Source organism: Pinus tabuliformis, chromosome 8 (genome assembly GCF_031772625.1).
Source record: "Pinus tabuliformis cultivar Carrire ecotype Pingquan chromosome 8, CPIR1, whole genome shotgun sequence".
Classification (NCBI taxonomy): Eukaryota; Viridiplantae; Streptophyta; class Pinopsida; order Pinales; family Pinaceae; genus Pinus; species Pinus tabuliformis.
The window spans coordinates 791,791,653-791,818,088 of NC_142294.1; the positions used below are offsets into that span (position 1 = coordinate 791,791,653).

The 26,436-nt window shown below is 36.5% G+C and overlaps 1 pseudogene; it reads left to right on the forward strand.

Annotated features, from left to right (window-relative positions):
• LOC149237951 (microtubule-associated protein TORTIFOLIA1-like) overlaps window positions 1-20,570 on the forward strand; it is a 136,775-nt pseudogene extending 116,205 nt beyond the window's left edge.
• Window positions 20,571-26,436: the final 5,866 nt, after the last annotated feature.

Consider the following 26,436-nt stretch of genomic DNA (forward strand, 5'->3'; position numbering starts at 1 on the left):
TCTTCATTCTTGTACTGGAGAACCCAACATTTATGGTGCCCCACAAATAGAGATCTATGTTTATCTTCCACCCAATTTGTTTACTCACTCTACTAGGTATGAACTCCCACTCATGTTTTGCTTCATAGTTTGGCTTCACGTTTTTCTATATATTTGGTTGGTATCGGATGATGAATTTGGTTTTCGCCATATACATGTCTCAATTGCAAATTTCCAGGGAAAATGTTGTAGAGAGGACTGACTTCGTTCACACTTGCAAGCGAGGGTTCGGGTATGGACTTCAATACAACTCTTAGTAAGTTTTCCAAACATGGTTTTCTTCTCAACCCTAAATATGCTAATTTTTCTTTGGTTTGGTACTAATTTCCCAACCTTGGGTTTTCGACACCGGTCACCATGATAAATGCCAAAGGGATATGGTGTAAATCATCATGGCAATGCTGCATGGATAGGAATTCAAGTGCATAGACCGCACTATATCCTTCCATTTCTCAGGTGCCTAATTTATACGTTTGATTCTCAGAGCCTGTACGGTTGATGCTATATTTCTTAAGGGTTAATCCATGTCCTGAGTATTAATGGTCAATGAGCCTTGTAACTGATTGGAAAAAATGTTGTAAATTTAACCCAGACTTCCAAGATGGGTTTACATTTCTTTTGACATAAAGTAAAGATACATACTAAGTTATGCTTTATTTATCTCTTTATAATGAATGTTATTTCACATATATGTTTCTATGTACACTATTGTGAATTCACAAACATAGTTCAGTTACTTGGAATTTTCGTTTTCATTCTAGCTAGGGTTTAGCTTTACTCTCAAACCATTTGTTAATGGAGTTTGTTAGGATAGCTGAGGGAGATTAGTTCGGCCCCTGGTTTCTCCGGTGGCCGATGACCTAAACTCCTTCAAATAATATCTTATTTGTAAGTAACACAATCATACATAAATGAGTAAGTAAATAAACAGTAACCTAGGATTTAAAATAAATCATTGCTGTCGTATCCCTTGAATTATAGGTGTTTTTTAGCTTAAATTACACAACATCATTGTGAAGCTAATTCCATCGGCTCTCATGCCATAGGAGTGCCTATTCATAGGTCATCTGTATCTTTCTTATTACAGGAACAATTAGTTTCTTTTCAGTTTGTTTCACAGGTCTTGTCCACAGGTTTCATTTCCCACTTCTACGAGACACATAACAGTGTCCCCTACCCATAGCGAATTTAACTTGACCACTTACAAGTACCCCCTTCTATACAACAATCATTATATTTCAGTATTTCGCATTCACAGAGTTTACCAGGAAATGACAAGGATTCATTCTTTTATTTCAAATAACATAAAAAATCAATCTCTACCTTTAATTAAATAATTAAAGATTTCATAGAAACATCTGAATTCAGATTAATGTGTAGTGAGGTTTCATAGAGACTTATGTTTTCAAAATAAAGTGCAGTCTTTCTTTTCTATAAAATTTAGACGTAACATAATGCACAATACTGAGGCACAGATACTTATCTGATTTCTCACTAATCCCATGAATTCAACAGGGTTGATTTTGTTCCTCTCGACCTTGAGAAGGGAGATTACATTTGCTTCTCCCCCCGAGCTTCCACTCCAGAGAAGTAAGCGGCAGTTTAAAAATACAGTCAGGTGGTAAACCTCAAGAACATTGTCCAGTCTAATGCCTTTTCCTGTACAAGAGTTCTCCACTGTTAGGATATTCCGACACATAGGAAATAGTTAAGTTCAACTTGGTCTAGTATAGAGTTAGGTAAAGTGTGTTTCTTTACCGTTGTACATTTTGTAACTTACAATCCGACGGTCACGATATGTAGTGATCCGACGGTTCACTCTCTCCTCGGTATTACCGACACTTGATCCGTGGCTTGACACCTGATTGGTCCATGAGTTCTATTTAAAGCGCATGGAGGGTCATTGTTCGGGTAATCCGTGCATGAGAGAAGCTTATGTAAATTTTCATTCTTTGATTAATAAATTGCCTGTAGTAGCCACGTTGGCGCAGGCCGTGGACTGTTTCCCTCTTTGAGGGTTTTAACCACGTCAAAAGTACTGGTGTATTGATCTGTGATCTGGTTGTGAGCGGTGTCCTTTTGGTGTTCTTTCTGAGGAACTTACCCTGTAAATTCCTACATGGTATCAGAGCTATTTGAGGGCTGCATCCGTTGGTGATCCAAATCTGAAGCCGGTAGAACTGCATCCGACTGCCATTTCCTAGATCTATTGTTTCTAACTGCTTTCGGGCCGAGAGGACTGCTCTGTTGTGTTCGGAGCATCTGTTCCAGTGAGGAACCCCTTTCGTTTCACGCGAAAAGGTTTCCGGTAGCCCTAGCTGCGTCATTTTTAAGATCTGGAGGTATACAGTCTTTATTTGCAGTTTACTGTTATTTTCTCTCTGCTTATTTCGGTTTCGGTTTATTTAGCTTTTTTTTTAACCGGATTTATACCTTTCATTTCTGCGTATGCTCTTTGCCCTGCGACTCTGTGCGATCTGGGCAAATCAGAAACAGAAAGGAAGGATTTTTCTCATGCGTATGCTCTTTTCCCTGCACCTTAGTGTGATCTCGGAAAATCAGAAACATTGAGAAAAATATTTAGTTTTTCGGCTAAAGCTAACTTTGAGCCGCAAGGTTCATTTTTTTTTAATATCTAGTTTTTTGGCTAAAGCTAACTTCGAGCCATAAGGTTCGTTTTCTTTGCATGTCCGTGTTGGGTTTTGTGTTTTGTGTTTTGTAGGGAAAAAGAGCTTTCTCAAGGCAAGCACGCAAACCAAGGCCCCCCCCCCTCTCTCTCTCTCTCTCTCAAATTTTTTGTATAGATCAATTGGTTCAAAGCTATTTTAAGAGAGTAGAGGTCTTGGGTTCAAGTCTCCATTTTGTGGGGGCGGATTTTTTCATTTCCGCACATTCGCGCACTTTGCCAGCAACTTCAACAATTTTTTTTTCAAAAAACCATAACTTCTTCATCCGGAAGCCTTTTTCAGAGCCGTTTTTTTTAAAACAGCCTAATTTTTCGAGATCTATCCATTGGAACACTTACTTTCAGCATCTTCAGCTTCAATTTTTTTTAAAAAATGGAAAGTCCATGCCAAGTCATTCTTGACAGCACTAACTACTTCCAATGGATAGCCTACATGGAAGATTTACTTAGAAGTAAAGGTCTCTACAGAATAGCCACAGACCAAGAGAAGAAACCCAAAGATGAAGACAAGGCTGCAAAATGGGAAAATAGACAAGATCAAGCACGTGGTTTGATAGGGATGTCTATTTCTTCTGATCTTAGATTCCATATTGCAGAACTTGAGACTCCTCATGAAGCATTGGAACAACTCACTAAAGTTTTTGGGATTAAAAATGAAATTAGAGCCCATCAACTTGAAAATGAGTTGCTTACATTGGATTCTAATAATTTTTCTTGCATTGAAGATTTCTTGTCCAAATTCAAGACCCTTAGATATCTCTTGGAAGGTGTTAAGGTTAAGAAAGAAGATAGTAACCTTATTTATTCCATCCTTATTAAGTTGGGACCAGCCTACTCTGTATTTGTTTCCACCTTCCATTCTACAAGGGAAGCTTTCATTTGTCAAGGAAAAGACTATAAGGCCCCTTCCTTTGACTCTTTTTGTGATTCTTTAATAAGAGAACAAGAAAAACTCTTACACCTTGGTCTTCTTAATCTTGGAAACTCTTCCAAGAAAGCGTTAGCCGCCCAGCAGCAACCAAATTCAAAGAATCCTAAGAAGTCATATCCTAAAAAGAATGGTCCTAAACCAAACAAGGGTCCTAAGCAAACTCAGCCTCAAAATGAAAGATCATTTCAGCAAAATGATAAGACCAATAAAAACAAATGGAAGAAGACTGATAGACATTGTAACTTTTGTAATCGATACGGCCACTTAGAATCTAAATGCTTTAAGAAGATGGAAGCCTTGGAAGCCGCAATGAAGAAACATAACATCCATGTGGAGCATTCTTCAACTTCAACTTCAACTTCATCTTCAGGAATGGCACTTTCTGCATGTCGCTGTCAATCATCTCAGTCTGGTTATGCATTAAATGTATCTTCTTCTTCTCATTCTCATGAGTGGCTCATTGATTTTGGAGCCTCTTATCACATGGCCAAAAACCAAGCCATGTTTTCTTCTTTAAATGATTGTAACACCAAAAATATATATGTTGGTGATGATAGATCTCTTAATGTTGTAGGGACTGGAACTGTTCATCTAGACAATGGTCAGTTTAATGATGTATTATGTGTTCCAACCTTATCCTGCAACCTTCTATCTGTATATCAGATAACTCATTCAGGTGAAGGTAAAATTGTTGAATTTTCACCTCATGATGTTGTAATCAAGGATCTGAGAGATCCTAAACAGATTCTAGCTACTGGTATTGCTGATGATTCCACAAGGTTGTATAAGTTTCACAACTTTGGGTCATCAAATCTTCCCTCAGTATTTGTTGCTCATAATGATGAAGTGAGTAAACTTTGGCATGAGCGATTTGGTCACTTAAACTATCGCTCCCTTCAGCATCTATGTAAAGAAAATATGGTGACAGGTCTTCCTATGGTATCTTGCAGAGATGGTGTTTGTTCCGGATGTGTACTCGGAGAACATCATCGAGACAGTTTTGAAAAACGTGCCTCTTGGCACGCCTCAGCCCCTTTACAGCTTGTGCACAGTGATTTATGTGGTCCACTTCCTGTTGCTTCATTCTCTGGCTGCAAGTATTTCTTAACTTTCATTGATGATTTCTCCAGACGCACTTGGGTATACTTCTTAAAACTCAAGAGCGAAGTATTTAACACTTTTTTGGCCTTCAAAGCCTTTGTTGAAAAACAATCTGGACATCAAATTCTTAAGCTAAGAACTGATAATGGTGGAGAATATGTTAAAAACACATTCATCAACTTTTGCACCGAAAATGGAATTCAAATGCAACATACTGTTCCATACACTCCACAACAAAATGGTGTAGCTGAAAGGAAAAATCGCACCTTAAAGGAAATGGCTAATTGTATGCTGCAATCTAAAGGACTCAGTCTTAGTTTTTGGGCTGAAGCAATTAATTGTGCAAATTATATAATCAATCGCACTCCTACTAAGGTTCTAAAGAATATCACTCCAGAAGAAGCTTGGAGTTCCATTAAACCACATGTAAGTCACTTTCGTGTTTTTGGAAGTGAAGCATGGACCCATATTCCAGATGAAAAGCATAAAGCTTTAGAACCTAAGAGTGAGAAATGTACTTTTGTTGGATATTCTGAAGATGTAAAAGGTTATAGACTTATTCCATTTAAGTCCAAAAATGTTATCATTAGAAGAGATGTAAAATTTGATGAAAATAAATTGGCCTGCAAGCCTAGTCCGGCGGATGTGCCACCTCTTCCTATCTCTTCTACTTTTGAAAACATTTCTTCTTCAGATGATGAAAGTGAGGATGACAATCCTCCCCCACCTTCTCAGGATCCTCAACTTCCAAGATGGGTCCGTGCTACTCGGGATGCAGCAGGTGATCTTGCCGGTGATCCTACAGATCAGCGACGTACACGTTCTCAGTTTGAAAGAGCCTCTTCTTTACTGGCTCAAGCTCCAGTAAATCATGATCCTGACACTTTTGCAGAAGCTTCAGGCCATCCACATTGGGAAGCAGCTATGAATGAAGAATATCATTCATTGTTGGCAAATGATACATGGGATCTTGTTCCTCTACCAAAGGGACGCAAACTTGTTAGATGTAAATGGGTTTACAGAACCAAGTATGGACCAGATGGGAAAGTTGATAAACATAAAGCTCGTCTTGTTGCTAAGGGCTTTTCACAGGTTGAAGGCATTGACTACACTGAAACCTTCTCCCCTGTTGCCAAAATGAACTCTATCCGCCTTGTTCTTTCCCTTGCTGCCTCTTTAAAATGGGAAGTCCATCAGATGGATGTTAAATCTGCCTTCTTGCATGGGGACTTGCATGAAGAAATCTATATGGAAAAACCCATTGGCTTCATCCAAACAGACTCCAGCCTTGTATATCGACTTAAGAAATCTCTTTATGGTCTCAAGCAAGCTCCTCAGGCTTGGTATGCCAAAATGGATAGCTTTCTTTTAGAATCTGGCTTTTCTAGGTGTTATTCTGACAATACTGTCTACACCAAGAAAGTGGGCAACTCTCTTATGATCCTTGTTCTTTATGTTGATGATCTTATTCTTACTGGTAGTGATCCCAACCTTATAAATCATGTGAAGTCCAGCCTTAAAAAGAAATTTGAAATGACAGACTTAGGACACTTACACTATTTTCTCGGTCTTCAAGTCTTGCAATCCAAGGAGGGTATTTCCCTTTCCCAGTCCAAGTATGCTTGTGATATTCTTCGTCATTTTCACATGGAAGACTGTAAGCCAGCCCCTTCTCCCTTTCAGTCTGGAGTCAAACTTTCAGTCTCTTGTACTTCTCCTGAAGTTGATGCTACCTTATACCGTCAACTTGTAGGAAAACTCTTGTATTTAACCCATACTTGTCCTGATCTTTCCTTTGTTGTTGGCCTTGTTGCTCGTTTTATGCAAAACCCCCGTGAAAGTCATTGGAAAGCAGCCAAAAGAATACTTCGTTATGTTCGAGGTACAGTACAGTTTGGGATTCATTACAGTGCCAAAGCAGCTCCTCTATTAGTTGGTTTCACTGATTCTGATTGGGCTGGTGACCCTGATGATCGGAAGTCTACTGCCGGTTATGTCTTCACTCTTGGTTCAGGACCTATTACATGGGCTTGTAAGAAACAGGCTGCCATTTCTCTTTCGTCAGCAGAAGCAGAGTATCGTGGTGCCGTGGAAGCTAGTAAGGAAGCCTTGTGGCTTCGTCAGATCCTATCAGAGTTTGGCTTTGAGCAGCAGCATCCAACCACACTTTGGTGTGATAATCAAAGTGCCATTCAGCTATGCAAAGATCCAGTCCAGCATCAGCGCAGCAAACACATTGAACTACACATGCACTTCATCAGAAAGCTCATTCATGACCATGTTCTTGAAGTGCAATATTGTTCAACAGATGATCAGGTTGCAGACATCTTCACAAAGGCTCTCACAGAGGCGAAGTTCACTAAACTTCGATATATGCTTGGAGTTCAGGAAGTTGTCACTAAGGGGGGATAGGCTCTAGTGCCTCCTTCCTTCTCCTATTGTGTCATATTTGTAAATCCTTCAATCCTATCCCAAGTTGTTCTTAAGGGGGGATGTTAGGATATTCCGACACATAGGAAATAGTTAAGTTCAACTTGGTCTAGTATAGAGTTAGGTATAGAGTTAGGTAAAGTGTGTTTCTTTACCGTTGTACATTTTGTAACTTACAATCCGACAGTCACGATATGTAATGATCCGACGGTTCACTCTCTCCTCGGTATTACCGACACTTGATCCGTGGCTTGACACCCGATTGGTCCATGAGTTCTATTTAAAGCGCATGGAGGGTCATTTTTCGGGTAATCTGTGCATGAGAGAAGCTTATGTAAATTTTCATTCTTTGATTAATAAATTGCCTGTAGTAGCCACGTTGGCGCAGGCCGTGGACTGTTTCCCTCTTTGAGGGTTTTAACCACATCAAAAGTACTGGTGTATTGATCTGTGATCTGGTTGTGAGCGGTGTCCTTTTGGTGTTCTTTCTGAGGAACTTACCCTGTAAATTCCTACATCCACTAGCTCTAGTCCAACTCAACATTTTCTCCATGGCAACGTCCTACCAAATTACATATTATTTTCCTTTATTTACCTCAAGAACCAAAAGAAAATAAAAATTGAACCCCCTTCTTCCCACCGAGATATTTCTTTATCTCTAGGGAATGAAGAGGTAATCATTGTAATTGTAAGGAGGTTGGAAGCTGTTACAGGTTAGCCCTCATGAATTCTAAGATTTGATAACAAAAATAACATTGTTGCATAGTTAAACACTTAATTAAAAGTTCCACTCGCTCCCACGAGCCCAATTACTATGGTTTTATGTAATTTAGTAAATGTAAATGTCAGCAATTCTATGTCATCCAAGGGTGTTACATCTTCCCCCCCTTTGGAAAAACTCCACCCTCGGTGTTTATTTCAGCCCATAGAATAATGCACGGTAAGCTTGTTGCATAAGCCTTTCATCTTTCGAGGTGGCTTCTTTTGGGCTAAAGTGCCTCCAATGTGCTTTAACTTAGATGATAGATCACCTACACAGTATTCCCTCTCTTTGGTTGAGGATACATAGAGGTTCTATTGGGAACTCTCTAACCGGTTTGACCTATCAGAACACCATAATTATCATTAGTTTATATATTTCTCAACCAATTGTACACATATTCTAGAATTTAACTTATACTTACTTTTATATCTTCCCAGTTAATAATGTGTCTAGAATCATACACATACTTCTTTAACAGGGAAATGTTAAATACATTATGAACCTTTTTATGGCTTGGAAGGGCAAGCTGACAAGCTATTGGCTCTATTCTTTCCAATACTAGAAAGGTCCACAATAATGAGGTGCTAATTTAGCACAACTACCCCACTGTAGGGTGCTCTTCTTGGGTTTCATCCAAACATAGATTTGATCCCCTATATGGAATTCTTTATAAGTTCTCTTTTTATCTATGTATACCTTCTGCCTATCCTAGGTAGCTTTTAAATTATGTTGAACATTTTCACCTCTTGCTCCAGTTTTGCCAACATATCAGGCCCTAAAATCAATTTTCCTCTGGGATACTCCAGTTAACGGGTGTTCTACACTTCCTACCATAGAATACCTCATACGGGATCCATTTTAACAATTCACATGTGATAACTATTATTATAAGAAAAATCAACCAAACTAAGGTATTCTTCCCATTTGGTGGGCTACTACATTATGTACATCCCTAATATATCTTCCAATAATTTGTTTACCCTATCAATTTGTTTTTCTGTCTAAGGGTGATAAGCAATACTAAATTAGATCTATGTACCTAGCACTGTAAAAAGAGCTTTTCAAAATGTAGACATAAATTTTACATCCCTGTCTAAAATTACTACTTTCAACGGGCCATGCAACTGAAATATTTACTTCATGAAGATATTTGAAATCTCCATTGTTTAATAGGTTGACTTAATAGGAATAAAATGAGCAGTTTTGTTATATTTACCCACCACTACCATGATGGAATTATGTTGTTTCCTGGTTTTGGGTAATCCAGTTATAAAATCCAATGTAATTATTTCCCACTTCCATTCAAGAATAGTGAGTGGATGGAGTAAACTAGCGGGGTGTTGATGTTCAACCTTAACTTGTTGACACTCCAAACATTTGGCTAAATATACAGAATATTTTTCTTCATTCTAGGGTAAAAATACTCCCTCTTAATTACAGAGAATAAATTTTTATACCCAGGGTGGGAAACATAAGGGCTACGATGAAATCCATCCAACAACATTTGTTTAATGATAATTTGATTAGGAACATAAACCCTTCCTTCGAACGTCAACAAATTCCTATCATTTATGCCATAGTCAGATTGCTTTCCAAAATTTTGTGTGTGCTTAGTTTGTTGCCATAAGAATTCGTATTTTGGATCTTTTAGAGTAGATTCTTTAAGTTGTTCTAACACATCAAATTCAATGCAATGGTACCGAATTTCATAAACACATTGCACCTTCCTACTTAAGGCATCAAATACATAGTTTTATTTTTCTTTAAGTTGTCTTATATCAAAATAAATTCACTCAGGAATGAAGTCCACATGACTTGTCGTGCATTCAAATTAGGTTGTTTAAAGAAACTAGTTAAAATACCATGATTCATCATTAATTTAAACTTCTTTCCTAGTAGGTAATGGTTCCATAATTTTAAAGCATATACCACCATAGTAAGTTCTACATCATATTTTGAATACTTTTTTTCATGCTCCTTTAACTTTCATGATTCATAGGCTATTACTTTTCCATCCTACATCAAGACACCTCACACTCCTTCTTGACAAGTGTCAGTGCATACAATAAATTTTTTTTTTGGGTCAACAACTTTTAACATTGGAGCTGATGGCAATAAGTGTTTCAATTGTTCGAAATTGTGTTGACACTCGACTCTCCACTTAAACATTCTCCTTTTCATTTGTACAGATGTTATGGGAGAGACAATTCTAGAGAACCCCTCAATGAAGTGACGGTAATAACCAGTTAATCTTATAAAAGATCGAATATTCACAACATTTCTAGGAACATGCCAATCTAGGAGAGTTCTGATCTTTTCTAGATCAACATCAATACCTTCAAAGGATATTACATGTCCCAAATATTGAATTTGTTCCTTAAAGAAGTCACATTTACTAAATTTGGCATAGAGTTGGTTTTCTCTTAAGGTTTGCAGAACTATCCACAAATGTTCCTTATGCTCCTATGCATTCTTCGAATAGATTAGAATATCATCAATAAAAATCAAGAAAAACCTACCTAAATAGGGATGGAAAATCCCATTCATTAAATTCATGAAGGTTGCACGAGTTCTTGTAAGCCCAAAAGGCAACACAATAAATTCATAGTGGTCGTAGCATGTTCTAAATTCAGTTTTACAAACATCCTCATCCTTAATTCTAATTTGATGATACCTTGATCATTGATCGATCTTAGAAAATATAAAAGCACCTTTAACTTGGTCAAATAGGTCATCAATCCTTGGCAAAGGGTAGTTATCTTTTATGGTTAGCTTATTCAACTGCTTATAGTCAATACACAATCACAGCATTTCATCTTTATTTCTTAGAAACGAGATCGATGCCCTCAAAGGTGACACACTTGGTTGGATGTATCCTTTATCAAGTAGTTCCTGCAACTGTATATTGAGTTCATTTAACTCAGGTATAGTTATTCAATATGATTTCTTCGAAACCGGTGTAGCTCGAGGAATAAGTTTTGTGGTAAAGTCAATACTCCTTTTTTGGGGGTAACCCCAGTGTCTCCTTAGGAAACACATCAACAAATTCCTGAATGACGGGTATATTTTCTAAAGCAACCAATTTTTCTTTGGTGTTAGTATAACCCACCTGTACCACAAAAACTTGGCACCCTTTTCTGATGCATTGCTTCAGTTGATTAGCAGTGATGGATCACAACTTAACATTCCTTTTAATACCCTGAATTTCTTGTATATTTCCTTCATCTGTGAGGAAACTAATGGTTTTGTATTTACAGTTGACTAGGGACCAATGTACCTCTAACCAATATATCCCAATCAACACATCATATGATCCCAGAGGTAATATATTAAAATTTACCTTAATATGTTGCCCCCTATCTCAATAGGACAACCTTCTACTTTGGTCGTTACGTTGTGTTTTGCCCCAGTGGCTAGTTGGACCAACCATAAATGTTTAAACTTAATACTTGACAGGTGACACAATTCAAGTACTTTCATATTAACATAACTAAGACTTGCTCTTGGGCCAATTAAAATAGACACAGATTAGTTAGCTATCTCACCTTCGAACTCCACCATGGTAGGCTGATATTCTGCTTGATGACCCTCTAGGGTAGCATTGATTCTTGGTATGTTTTTGTCCACTTATCTTACTGTAGAGGCTTCCTGAACACTTGCAGTGAGCTCGGTTCTGGTGCAATGAGGACAATTCTTGTAGTAGTGGCGTTCCACACAACCCCAACACTACATGGGAGGATTTTGTGACTACACGGGTTCTAATTTATTTGATTCCTCACCTGGTTTAGGTTCACTTGTTGCTTGACTTCACTACTGACCTCTTCCTGAAATCCCCCCCCATAGAATTTCTTGGAACAAATTTTAATCTGGTAGATCTGGTGTTCTTATTATTGTTTTGGAAGCTTTTTCCCCTTCTTACCCAACCAACCCTTACTGTTCTCCCCCTTTTGGCTCATCTATTGATAACAAATGTGGACCTTCCATATAGCTTTATCCATCATCTTAGGATTATCGAACTCCAGCCTCTCTTTCATAAAAATTGGTAGATTGCTAATGAAGTGTTGCATCTTTGCTTTCTCTCCCCATATATAGGGGACATATCATAACAAAGAGGCAAATTAGTTACAAATTCATCCATGGACTGCTGGCATAATTTTACATGGAATTCTTTTGCATTCTCATCATAAAACCTTTCAATTAAATATTTATCCTTAAAATGTTTTTGGAATGTTTCCCAACTCACTTCTTGCTCATCAATTCCTCAAACTTATTTGATTTCCTCCCACCACATCGTGGCTTTTCCCTATAATTGGTAAATTGCCAATATGGCCTTTAAATTATCATCATATTCATAAATTTGAAAATACTTCTTCATATTAATCAGCCAGGCCTCAAGAGATTCCTTTTCTTCTCCATCAAACAATGGAGGCTTAATTTTTTTTGAATTCACCCTGCAATTCGATTTTTTGTCTCTTGGTTTCCCTTCCATGAGAAGTATTACCAGACTCTCCCTCGATATCCATCTGACCTCCTTCACTTTCTGGGTGTTCCTCCTATTGTCATCACATCTCATCTCTGTTTCCATTGTCTTGACTGGGGTCTAGATTCCTTGGATTTTTCCATTCAAATAGGATTTTCATAATTATTTTCTACTCCAACTTCAGCCTCCCATTATCTGCTCTTAAATTTGTCATCTTAGTTCGCATCTGTTGGACTATCTCTAACAACATTGCATTAACATTTTGGGTATCTTCCTCCAACTGACCCCACATCTCCGGGTTGGCATCCACATGGGGTATGGATCCAGATCCAACTGAGGACCCCAAGGTGGGCTGACTCCAACTCCTCTCCTCATTTTGCTTCATATACCTTTGTGCACGATGAAAAATTTGGTCATTTACAGTTTTCCCACTAAGTCACGGTGTTGCAACCTGTGGCTCTAATACCACTTGTAACACATCTCTCTATATCAACAAAAAATTAATCGAAAGTAAAACATTTTTTTTTTATATATACCCATGAATTACATGACCTATATGGATATATCGTATAAATATGTATAAAGATCATCCGCTAAGCATACTATATGAAAATGTCGCTAAACATATTATATGAACATGCTCTTTAATAAATTTTTATTAACTTAGGTTAATAGTCCATAGTAGAATATTGTTATGTTGACAACACAGGTTGTATCCAACACTTAACAGTTTGGGTTAATGATTCTTGGCGGAAATATTATTCAATTGATATTACATGCCTTTTTTGTGCCTTAACCAATGTTAGCTTTGATGCTTCGTTACACACCCTGGAATATTCTCAATACTCCCATTGCATGTGCAATGTCTGGTCTAGTACAAACCATGGCATACATTAGGCTACTGACTGCACTTGCATATGGAACATGGGACATGTCCTCTTCCTCTTCTTGTGTCTTGGGACACTGTTCAGCAGATAACCTCACACCTACAGGAATAGGAATCTTCACCGGTTTACTATCCTGCATATTAAACCTCTGCAATATTGTCGCAACATACTTCCTTTGGTTTAACCAGAGCTTCCTCTTTGTTTGATCTCTTTTAATTTCCATGCCCAAAATATAGTTTGCAGCACCAAGATCTTTCATGTCGAATTTGGAGGACAAATGGGTCTTGAAATCCTGGATAATTTCTTTGTCATTTCAAACCAGAAACATATCATCCACATACAAGACCAGATAAATAACACGGTCACCAATTAATTTAAAATACACATAGTGATCTGCTTTGCTTCTGGTGAAGCCAAGTCCCCGTATAAATGTATCAAATTTCTGATACCACATCCTTGGTGATTGTTTTAACCCATACAGAAACTTCTTTAACTTACATACCAGTTCTTTCTTACCCTTCACCACAAAGCCTTCAGGTTGCTTCATGTAGATCTCCTCTTCCAGATCCCCGTGAAGAAACGTTGTCTTCACATCCATCTGTTCTACCTCAAAATCAAAAGCAGTAGCAATAGATAAAAGTAATCTAATAGAAGTTACCTTGGCAACAGGAGAAAAAATATCACCAAAGTCAATTCCCAACACCTAGGAATAATCTTTTGCTACCAACCGAGCTTTGTATTTCTCCACTTTTCCTTCTGCATTTGTCTTTTTTTTGAACACCCATTTGCTGCCAATGGGTTTCCTTCCAGCTGGCAACTCCATTAGATCCCAAGCCTCATTTTTGTACAAAGATGCCATTTCATCAACCATGGCCTCTTTCCAGAGTTTACCATCCTCTGAATCTGCTGCTTCCTTCACAGTTCTAGGATCATCATCAGTAACAGACAAAGAAAAATTTGAATGGAAAGCAGATGGACTATACCTTTCTGGGCGCCTTCTTTCTCGAACTGATCTTCTTACACCCAGAGTTCATGGTTCTTCATATTCTGATTCCTCCTCTGTTGTAGAGTCTGATTCTTCCTCCTTTAGCTCAAACTCTATCTTCTCAGGTTCCTTTGATTGGACTTCATGTTCAATAACATCTTTCACCTCTCTGAACACTACATCTCGGTTGTACACAACCTTCCTTGTTACTAGGTTCCAAAGCTTATAACCCTTTAAACCATCCTTATACCCAATAAAGATGCACTTTTCAGATTTACTATCGAACTTGGTTCTTTTCTCCTTTGGAACATGTACATATGCATCACATCCAAATACCCTCAGATGTGAAAGAGAGGGTTTCTTACCAGTCCATACCTCTTGTGGAGTCTTATCCTCCAACACTGATGAAAGTGATCTGTTGACCAGGTAACATGTTGTCTCCACTGCCTCTGCTTAGAATTCCTGTCCTAACTCGGCACCACTGAGCATGCTTCTTGCCCTTTCCATCAGCATCTTGTTCATTCTTTCTGCAACTCCATTTTGCTGAGGTGTATATGGAGTAGTCTTCTACCATGCTATACCACACTTCTTACAAAATTCTTCAAATTCCTTACTGCAAAACTCTCCACCGTTATTTGTCCTCAACACCTTTATCTTCTTCTCTGTCTGGTTTTCCACCAGAGCCTTAAATTCTTTAAACCTGTCAAAGACTTCATATTTCTTCTTAAGGAAAGATATCCATATATTCCTTGAGAAGTCATCTATAAATGATACATAGTACATAGAATTACCTAGTGATGGAACCTTCACAGGTCCAAACACATCACTGTGCACAAGTTCTAATATCTGTTTTGCCCTCTTACTACCAGAGGGGAAACTCACCCGATTCTACTTCCCGTATACACAATTTTCACAGAAATCAAAATCGAAAGAGCTATTACTCATACCGTTTACCATACCTTTACCATGAAGTCTTCGAAGGACCTTCTCTCCAATATGTCCAAGCCTTTGATGCCACAGCATGGAATTTTCTCCAGAGACCACTAGATTTTCTGCTCCACTTTCAAGAACCACATAACTATTGCACCCCTCAATAACAGTGCTACCTTGTAGCTTGTAGGGAGTTCCAATCCGAACTCCCCGCATCAATACTAGTGCTCCCCGAACCATCTTACAAGTATCCTTCTCGAACACTGTTTTTACACCTGCATCATCCAGCTTGCTTACAAAAATCAAATGCAGGAATATGCAGAACACCCAGAAGTGTTCTAACCCTTCCACCTTGCAACTTCAAATTTACTTTTCCGCGACCAACGATTCTAGCCTTCCTGTCATCCCCGAAGAAGACATCACCACTGTCATATTTCTCATACTCACAAAACCACTGTCTATGGGGAGTGAAGTGAAAGGATACACCTGAGTCAATCAACCATGCCTCATGATCTACATGTGTACTTGAAGAAGCCAAGTACACATCCCCACCTTCATCTGAGGTGGTTTTTGCCTCTGCAGAAGGAGTATCATTAGATCCCTTTCCTTTATCAAGATATTTAGACTTACAGTTCCTTTTGTAGGGCCCTTCCTTTCTGCATTTCCAGCACACCACCTTTACAGGTTTTCCTGGAGATTTAGATCTCCCTCCAGATTTAGATTTCCCACTCGATGACTTATTTTTGTTTCTGTTCTGGGACCGTCCTCGTACAAACATGGCATCACCATTCTGGCTCTCCATATTTTTCCGTCTCATCTCCTCCATTAGCAAGGATGAGACTATTTCATCAAAATGCAAGGCAGTTGCATTGCTACCTATTGCAATAACCAGACTATCCCATGGATCTGGTAGAGAACACAACAAACTGATGCACTTATCTTCATCTGAAATTTTAATATCAACAGATGCTAACTGACTTACCACAGTATTAAACACATTCAAATGCTCTGTCACTGAGTCTCCATCTTTCATCCTCAGGTTATATAGCTTTTTTCGCAGGAACAGTTTATTCACCAGAGACTTAGATTGGTAGTAACAAAGTCCCTAACTTGTCCCACAAAGCCTTCGTCGTAGTTTCTCCTAATACATTCAACAATACTGAATCTAAGACACACAATCGTATTATGCTCTTTGCCTTCTGATCCAACTTCTTCCATTCTTCATCGGATACTCTCGTTGGTTTAGTACCTGGATCTATCGCGATCCACTAATCTTTATCCACCAACAGATCCTCCATCTTGAGTTTCCATAACTCAAAACTTTGACCATTAAATTTCTCGATCTCTATCTTTCCACTGCTCGCCATCTTCTTTCACCAACAGAATCGATTTGGCAGATCTCCCACTAAACAGGGTCTACCACAGGCCTGGGCGAAACCCCTCAGCAACAAAGGCGTCCCCTTGAAGCCAAAACAACTCTGATACCAAATGCAGGTTTTAACCTCGTACAGAAATTACCTGCATACGAATTTTAAAACACATAAAATAAATAATGCGAGAGCGTAACACATAAACACATATACATAGAGATTTTCCCCTGGATCCCAAAATTGGGACTACCATCTTGATTTTTCATTATATTCCTTTCAATGTTACAATACATATTTATACATGCCAAAGCATCCAATACCATGGACCGAAAAACCATTGCATCCAAAACCATTGACCAAAAACCATCACGTCCAAAACCATATGTGAAAATCATGCACAAAACCATAGGTGGGTCCGCCCAACCTAACATAGGGTCCAAAACCAAAATTTTCCAGGGCGCTGCCTCGGACCCCATAAAGTGTGGTTATGGGTACATCTCAAAACCCCTGTGACCCCCCCCCCCTCCGCTACATAATTGGCGCAACGAAGGGGGGGCTCCGCCCCCCCTCTAACCCCATGGTTAACTACGTGGGCTAGTCATGGAAAGAATATAACACAACCCAACAAAAAGCACCATGCATGCCTTTATTTTTAAACCGTTGCTTCTCAAGGTCGAGAGGAATAGAATCAGCCATGTTGAATTCATGGGATTAGTGAGCAAGACGATAATGGTATATGCCTGAGTATTGTGCATTATGTTACATCTAAATTTTGTAGAAAAGAAAGATTGCACTTTATTTTGAAAACATAAGTCTCTATGAAACCTGACTACACTTTTATATGAATACAAATGTCTCTATGAAATCTTTAATTGTTTAATTGAAGGTAGAGATTGAATTTGTGTGTTATTTGAAATGAAAGAATGAATCCTTGTTAGTTCCTGGTAAAATCTGTGAATGTGAAGTACTGCAACATAATGATTGTTGTATAGAAGGGGGTACCTGCAAGTGGTAAAATTGAATTTATTATGGGTAGGGAACATTGTTTTGTGTCTTGTAGAAGCGGGAAATGAAACCTATGGACAAGACCTGTGAAAAAAACCGAAAAAGAAACTAATTGTTCTTGTAATAAGAAAAATATAGAAAACCTGTGAAGAGGTACTCCTATGGCATGAGAGTCAGTGGAATTAGCTTCACACTGATGTTGGGTAACCTTAGCTAAAAGGCACTAGTAATTCAAGGGATACAACACCAATGATTTATTTTAAACCCTATGTTACAGTTTATTTACTTATTCAATTATGTATGATTGAGTTACTTAGAAATAAGATATTGTCTAAGGGAGTTTAGATCGTGGGTCACTGGAGAAACCAAGAGCTGGCCTGGTCTCCCTTAGTGGTCCTAAAAACCTCCATTAAAATCAAAACTGTATATGAAGGGTGAATATTAACCATGCAAAGAAACGTGAGTACAAAATTAACAAGCAGCGTAAAGCCAAACTTTGGCTAGAACGAAAAGGAAAACTCCAAGTAACATAACTATGTTTGTGAATTCACAACAGTGTATATGGAAACATATATGTGAAATAGAATTCATTATAAAGAGATGAATAAACCAGAAATTAATTTGTATCTTTACTTTCTGTCAAAAGAACTGTAACCCAAGTTCGGATGTCTGGGTTAAATTTACAACATTTTTTCCAATTAGCTACAAGTCCCATTTACCATTAATACTCAGGGTAGAGATTAACCCTTAAGAAATTATAGCATCAACCCTACAGTCTCTGTGAAGAAAACGTATAAAGTAGGCACATGATCAATTAAAGGATATAGCGCGGTTTATGAACTCAAATTCTTATCCATGAAACAATGCCATGATGATTTACACCATGTTGTTGTGGAATTTTCCATGGTGACCTACATCGAAATGCCAAGGTTGGGAAATTAGTACCGAACCAAAGAAAAATTAACATATTTAAGGTTGAGTAGAAAACCATGTTCGTAAAACTTACCAAGAGTTGTATTGAAGTCCAGACTCGAACCCTCGCTTCCAAGTGTGAACGAAGTCAGTCCTATCTACAAATTTTTCCCCAGAAATTTGCAATTGAGACCTATATATGGGTAAAACCAAAGGAATCATCACATACCAACTGCATACAGATAACAATGTGAAGCCAAACTATGAGGCAAAACTTGAGTGGAAGTTCATACCTAGTAGTGTGAGTAAACGAAGTGGGTGGAAGATAAACAATGATCTCTATATATGGGGGACCATAAATGTCGGGTTCTCCAGGAGGAACAAAGTTGGACCCTGAATTTCAGCTGCATTAAACCAACTGCTGCAAATTCATGTAAGAGGTATGAAAGCCCCAGTAAAACTAAAAAAAGACAAAATTTGTGACAAACTGAACCATTCTTTACCTGTTTGCAAACATTAGATACTTCTGGTTCCTGGTGTAAATTGGTGGGTTTAGTTACCCTAACGAGCTCCATATCAATCATGACCATTCGGTCCATGACCTCAAAATCCTGCGATGGAGATCTGTCATCATACCATCTGCTTCTAACCAGCAACTACCAGTTATAATCCTACCTTTGAGAATGTTCTAGGGTGTGTAACCGAGCATCCAAGCTAACATTGGTTAAAGCACAAATAAGGCATGTAAGTGTCGGGTTGTGGTATATTCTTTCCACGACTAGCCCACGTAGTTAACCAGGGAGTTAGAGGGGGGCGCAGAGCCCCCCCTTCGTTGCGCCGATTGTGTAGCGAGTGGGGGGTCACAGGGGGTTTGAGGAATACCCGTAACCCACTTTATGGGGTCTGGGGCAACACCCCGGAAAATTTTGGTTTTGGACCCTATGTTAGGTTGGGCAGACCCACCTATGGTTTTGTGCATGATTTTCACACATGGTTTTGGACGCAATGGTTTTCGGTCCATGGTTTTGGACGCGATGGTTTTTCGATCCATGGTATTGGATGCTTCAGCATGTATAAATATGTATTATAACATTGAAAGGAATATAATTAAAAATCAAGCTGGTAGTCTCGGTTTTGGGATCCAAGGGAAAATCTCTGTGTATATGTGTTTTATGTGTTATGCTCTCGCATTGTTTATTTTATGTGTTTTAGAATTCGTATGCAGGTAATTTCTGTACGGGGTTAAAACCTACACTTCTATAGTGAATCCCTTGGAAGATATTAGAGGGGATTCAAGGGAAGAGAGTATGAGTCTTTTTCAAACAACTATCAAAAGCATTTATCATAGAACTTCAAAGGAGATCAAATAATGATTGGATCACTGGATAGGAATACGTTTGGTGATGTCCATCTACAAGGAGTGTTTGGAAAGCCTCAAAGGGTGAGGCCAATCTCTCTACTATATGGGTTGCAGGAAAGGATGGAAAAATAAAGTTGGAATCTATAAACTAAAATTCAAGACCAAAAACTTTGGACACTATCACTGAATCTTGTAACAAATCAATACATGGTACTATTTTATGGAGTGTTTGGACATGTACTGTAGAGTTTTGTGAACAAGAGATGTAGACTCTGCATTAGTTAAAGTCTTATATATATGGGATGAACTCTTATTTCTTAGGATTACGAATTGGACTGCCCCTGTCCTGGAGCACTTGTCACAAGGGAACATTGTTGAAATGCTACAAAGTATTGTGCAATTGTTGATGAAGAATAAATAATTGGATTCAATAATCGGTTATATTCAACAGTTCATTTATCTAATCAAACCTATTTTTTTAAATGTAAACCTACTTATGTTTCTTATTTTGGACATTCAGGTTGTTGACTTGACAAGTAATGGTCTGGATTTTTTGGACATACCTCCTGAAGAAATAAAAGGACATACCTCCAAGGGATTCACTATAAAAGCACCATGCATGCCTAGAGTAGTAAACAACAGTTTAAAAATACTGTCAGGCGATAAACCTCAAGACCACTGTCCAGTCTAATGCCTTTTCCAATACAAGAGTTCTCCACTAGCTCTAGTCCAGCTTAGGGTTTCCTCAATGGCAACATCCTGCCAAATCACATACTATTTTCCTTTCTTTAACTCAAGAACCAAAAACAAAGAAAAACCAAACCCCCTTCTTCCCACCAAGATCTTTCTTTATCTCTATGGAATGACGAGGTAACCGTTGTAACCGTCTAGAGGTTGGAATCCATTACATGTCAACCCTCATGAATTCCAAGATTTCATAAGTAAAACAACATTGTTGCTTAAACATTTAAGTAAAAGTTCCATTGGCTCCCAGGAGCCCAATTACTATGGTCTTATATAGTTTAGGAAATGTAAGTGTTACATAAGATTAAGATCTAAAAATTAAAGAGAAAAAGGAAAAGTAATAAAACAATGGAAAAGAGGAGAATATAGAAGTAGGAAAATTTAATATATAAAAATAAGTAAGAATAAGATTAAAATAAAAAAGGAAAAGAAAAAAAATAAAACAATGAAAAATAAGAAAAAATAGAATTTTCTAAATAAAGAATTAAGATATAATTAAAATAAAATAATGAAAAAAAAACAAAATTTATATTAGAAACAAAGAAAAAATTAGTAACCAGACAAGGAAAAAAAAGTAAATAATAAAATAATAACAAAGTGGAATAATTTTCTTAAATAAAAAGTCAAAATATAACAGATGGTTGACAAGTGAAAAAATAAAATGGAATAAAGATGGATAATAAATTTAGATTAAAATGGAAAGAAAATTTGTTAAAAACTCATAATAACAAAATATTTAAAAATATAAAAAATGATATTTGAAATTTTAACTAAAAGAAATAATTGAAAAGATAATAATGAAAAATTCTAAAAGTATCTTAAGATGGTTGGAGTATCTACTTGAAAATTAGATAGCATTAAACATCTTCCACACAATTTTATCCAAACAAAAATTCTAATAATTTTTTAATTATTTTTAAAATCATAGAATTTTTAAATATAAAGATAATTTGATAAATTAAAATATTTTAATAAATAAATTTTAAGTAATTTTTGTTATTTTTTTAAAATAAAGTCATATTAAAATTTCTTTGAAATTTTTATACAATAAAATTTATAATTAAAATTTTAGAATCTAACACATTTATTGAAAATCACTTGCAACATCTATTCCATTCCTAATATTTCCTTGGGAAAAAATAATGATTAGATTTGAATTTATTTCAGGGTGCTGAATCCGAATATGCAGTTAAAAAACCATTTTAACTGCAACAAATCATGATTTCATCTCAATTTCTTCCGCCGGATTCCGTCACCGGAATCTCAAAAAGTCGCATTATAGACAACTCCAAAATAAAATAGGTGAAAGGAGAGTAGCCCATTTATGGCTTTTAATAATGTCATTTAAAAAGTAAATTCTTGTTCCAACATATTAAAATGTGAGCAAAATATAATCTAAAACATAAATACCAAATAAATGGAAATGTGCGGAGAGAATGTTATTGGTTATAGAAATGTGTGGAGAGAATGTTATTGGTTATAATGTTTTGTTTCTTAGTTTATGATGACATTAATATGTTTATTTATGAAAATTTTCGGAAAAAATCACATTAAAATTATTTGGTAAACGCGTTTTGAATCAGCCAGTGTGATTCATTTTCAAGAAAAGATTAAGAGACAGATCTCAGAAGAAGGCTAAATAAGAAGATAGGTCAACCTAACAGTTAGAGGAAAACGACTATATTTGATTAGGGAAGGAAAATTATATTCTTTATTTCTATATTTATTTACTTATTACGGCTATATTTGACCTCGAGGAATTATTTGATTTGTTTAACTGATTAATAAATAATAATTTATTTATTAATTCGTTCATTCATTTATTTACTTATTAATATTATTTATTTATTTAATTATCCGACTTGGAAAAAATAAGAAGGATTATAAATTATTATTATTTAAAAAAACCAATGATAATGAATAAATGAATAATAGAAATTAAAAATAAATAAAAAGGAGAGGGTAAACAATGGTAATGAATAAATAAATAATATAAATTAAAAATAAATTAAAAGGAGAAGGTAAAAATAAAAGTTAAAAATTAAAAATTAAATATTTATAAAAAATAAAAATATACTAAAATAAAAATATGTAAAAGTAAAAATAAATAAATATTAAAAGGGATAAATAAATAATAATACCAATAAAAATTATTATTAAAAATATTTTAAAAATCCATTGGCTTTTCTAGAAATGAGGACATCCAGGAAAGGAAGGCAATCATCAACGTCTCGCTCCATGGTGAACTTTATGGAGTTAGACTGATAATTAAGATGCTCAAAAAAGCTATCTAACTTATCATGCCCATGCTGCCAAATGGAGCAGGCGACACCTGCTCCATTTGGCAGCACATGCCTGATAAGTTAGATAGCTTTTTCGAGCATCTTAATAATCAGTCTAACTCAATAAAGTTCACCATGGAGTGAGAAGTTGAGGGTTGCCTTTCTTTCCTGGATGCCCTCATTTCTAGAAAAGCCGATGGATCTTTCTCCCATCAGGTGTATAGAAAAAAGACTCATACTGAGCAGTATCTTCATGCGAGTTCCCATCATTTTCCTGCTCAGAAGATAGGTGTTCTCAGCACGTTAGCCAATCATGCTATAAGGATTTCAGATGAAGACCACCTTTCTAAAGAAAAATTCCATCTCCTCAATGTCTTTGTTAAGAATGGTTATAGTAGACCTGTAGCAGGGTGTTAAAGCTTTCCTCAAATATGGTAAGGGTCCTAAGGTTAAGACTAACACAATTGATCGACATTCAAGAGTTCACCTCCCCTTCATCTAAGGGATGACAGACAAGAATGCGAGAATCTTGAAGAAGCATAATGTTCCCTCAACCTTTAGACCCCTCAACACCATTAGAAGATCCCTAAAGTTGGTTAAAGACCAAGTGAACCCCATGGATTTTAAAGGTGGTTATGTCATCCCGTGTTCATGTGGTACCTCACACATTGGCGAAATGGGTCGGTTTATTAACCAAAGGATTAAGGAACACGTTGCTTGATATCAACCATGGGAAGACCAAATCTTCTGCTTTAGCGGAACATGCAATGAAGACCAAGCATCATATATGCATTGAGGAGGCTAAGGTCATCACAAAAATTTCTCATTTTCATCACTGCAAATTTAGGGAAGCCATTGAAGTTGAGCGGGCTTCCAATAATATTAATAGGGATGATGGCTGGAAAATTAGTAGCTGTTGGATTCCCACCTTCTCTTCTTAGTTTTTCTCCTCTCTGTCTGAGCTTTTTATCCCCTTTCTTATTTGTTTCTTGTTCTATCGCCTTTTTATTCTTCCTTTTATAAATTTTTTACACTCTCTTTTTATTCATTTAATTAATTTCTAATAATATTATGTATTCATGATCAATAATTTATTTACTATTATTTTTATTTTTATTTATTTCTTAAGAACACCTTGTCTTTTATAAATTTTTAATAATATTGTTTATTATTTGAATTTCTGATCGGAGAACCCACAGTAATGGAGTTTTTACACCAACGTTTCGAATCCCAAATGAGAATCCCAATTGATTTATTTTTAATTTCTATTATTCATTTATTCTTGTTTTTGGTAGGTAAGCACCCACGGGGATTTGAACCAGTGACCTATCACAAGGAGTGCCTTAACAATGCACCCATTCACCGTCAATCCAAAGCCTCGTGGGCTAATTAGCACTGGCGAGTTTTATTATTCATTTATTCATTATCATTGGTTATTTTTCTTTAGTTTTTATTTTTACCCTCTCCTTTTGATTTATTTTTAATTTATATTATTCATTTATTCATTATGATTGTTTATTTATTTATTTATTATTATTTTTAATAATAATAATAATAATTTATAATCCTTGTTATTTTTTCCAATTCGAATAATCAAATAAATAAACAAATAATATTAATAAGTAAATAAATAAAGGAATGAATGAATTAATTAATTAATTAAATTATTATTTATTAATTAGTTAAACAAATTAAATAATTCCCTTCCCTAAGCAAATATAGCCGTAATAAGTAAATAAATATAGAAATAAATAATATAATTTTCCTTCCCTAGTCAAATATAGTTGTTTTTCTCTAGCCCTTAGGTTGACCTATCTTCTTATTTATCCTTCTTCTAAGATCTGTATCTTCATCTTGTCCTGAAGATGATCCACACTGGCTGGTTCGAAGCGCGTGGACCAAATATTTTCAATGTGATTTTTTCCAAAACTTTTCATGAATAAACAAGTTATGGATCACAAAAGCTTGAATTCAGAGATCAATATGTATATGAAGGAGATTAATAGGGGGTCATCTGGGATCCTCATTTCAAAAAAGTTGTTGATGTTGGTGGCCTAGAGCCCAAGGGCATTGGGATTTTTTTGTCCTAGTGCTGATGTCTATGTAGGATATGGATTTAATGTTAATAGGTAGAACTCTAGAGGGTGATGTTATACAACTCTTTTTGGAGGAAACAATTGTTCAACAGGGACTTAGACTAATACAAAGCACTTAGCTTGTCCCGAACAATCTTTTTTGTTGGTTCCTCTAACACATTCAATAATAATGAATCTGAGAGATACAATCGTGTTGTGATCTTTTCCTTTCGATACAACTTTGTCCAATCTTTTGTTGACATCCATTTTGGAGCATAACTTGGATCCATAGAACTCTATTAATCTGTGTCCATGAACGAGTCTTCCATTTTGAGATTCCATAGCTCAAAACTCTACTATAGAATTTCTTGATCTCTATTTTAGAACTTCTTTCCATTTCTTTTCACCCCAAGAATCACTTCCGCACATCTCCCATTGTAATAGGCTCTACTAGAGGCCTGAACAAAACCCCTTGGCAATAAAGGCGTACCTTTGAAGCCAACACTAATCTGATACCAAAGGTAAGTTTTAAATTTCCATAATTAATTGATGCAAATAGATTCTTAATAAAACAAAAAAAAAAATATTATGGAAAACACATAAATTTACACATAAGCCAACACTAATCTGATACCAAAGGTAAGTTTTAAATTTCCATAATTAATTGATGCAAATATATTCTTAATAAAACAAAAAAATATCATGGAAAACACATAAATTTACACATAGATTTTATCCTAGAAACTTAAACCTAGGAAAACCAACAAAAATTTCTTTATTATATCTTTTTTATAATATTAAAATTAAATATATAACCTATGGCATACATGAAATCCAAATATAACATTAGTTATTTAACTAAAAATACAAAACCATAGACAAAACCGCCATGCACAACAAAACTACTTTTAGCAAATCCATGGGCCAAAAACCTCCAAAAATGGATATAAAAAACCAACCAAAAAAACCTTTTTTGGGACTTATGAACCTCGTGCAGCGTGTTCCTGCCCCCTACATACCTGTTATAGACATTTTTGGGCATTGCAACCCCAAGCATAAATGTCCATAAACCAAGGGTTCCTAAGTCCCTAAAGGTGTTGTTCCAACCCCTAAAAGAACAAGGTCAACTGATTACAACATCTCCCAGAAGTTCTCCATGAAAAACTACTCAGAACTGGTCAAAACTAGACCATTTCACCTGCTCCATAGGCAAAGTGTGTTGCATCCCACCTGAACACACATAGTAGGTGCGATGCATGTCAAAAAACCCTTCTATGGGGTGCGATGGGCGAGAATGGACAAATGGCACGGTCAATCCGCAAGGTGGAGGAGCATGGAATCTTCCATAAACTTCTCCTGTGACACTTGCCTCTTTGAATTCGACCAGGGATGAGTAAGAGCTCATGAATCTCCAAGTGGAATCAAGAACTATCAGAGAGAAGACACTAATCAAATC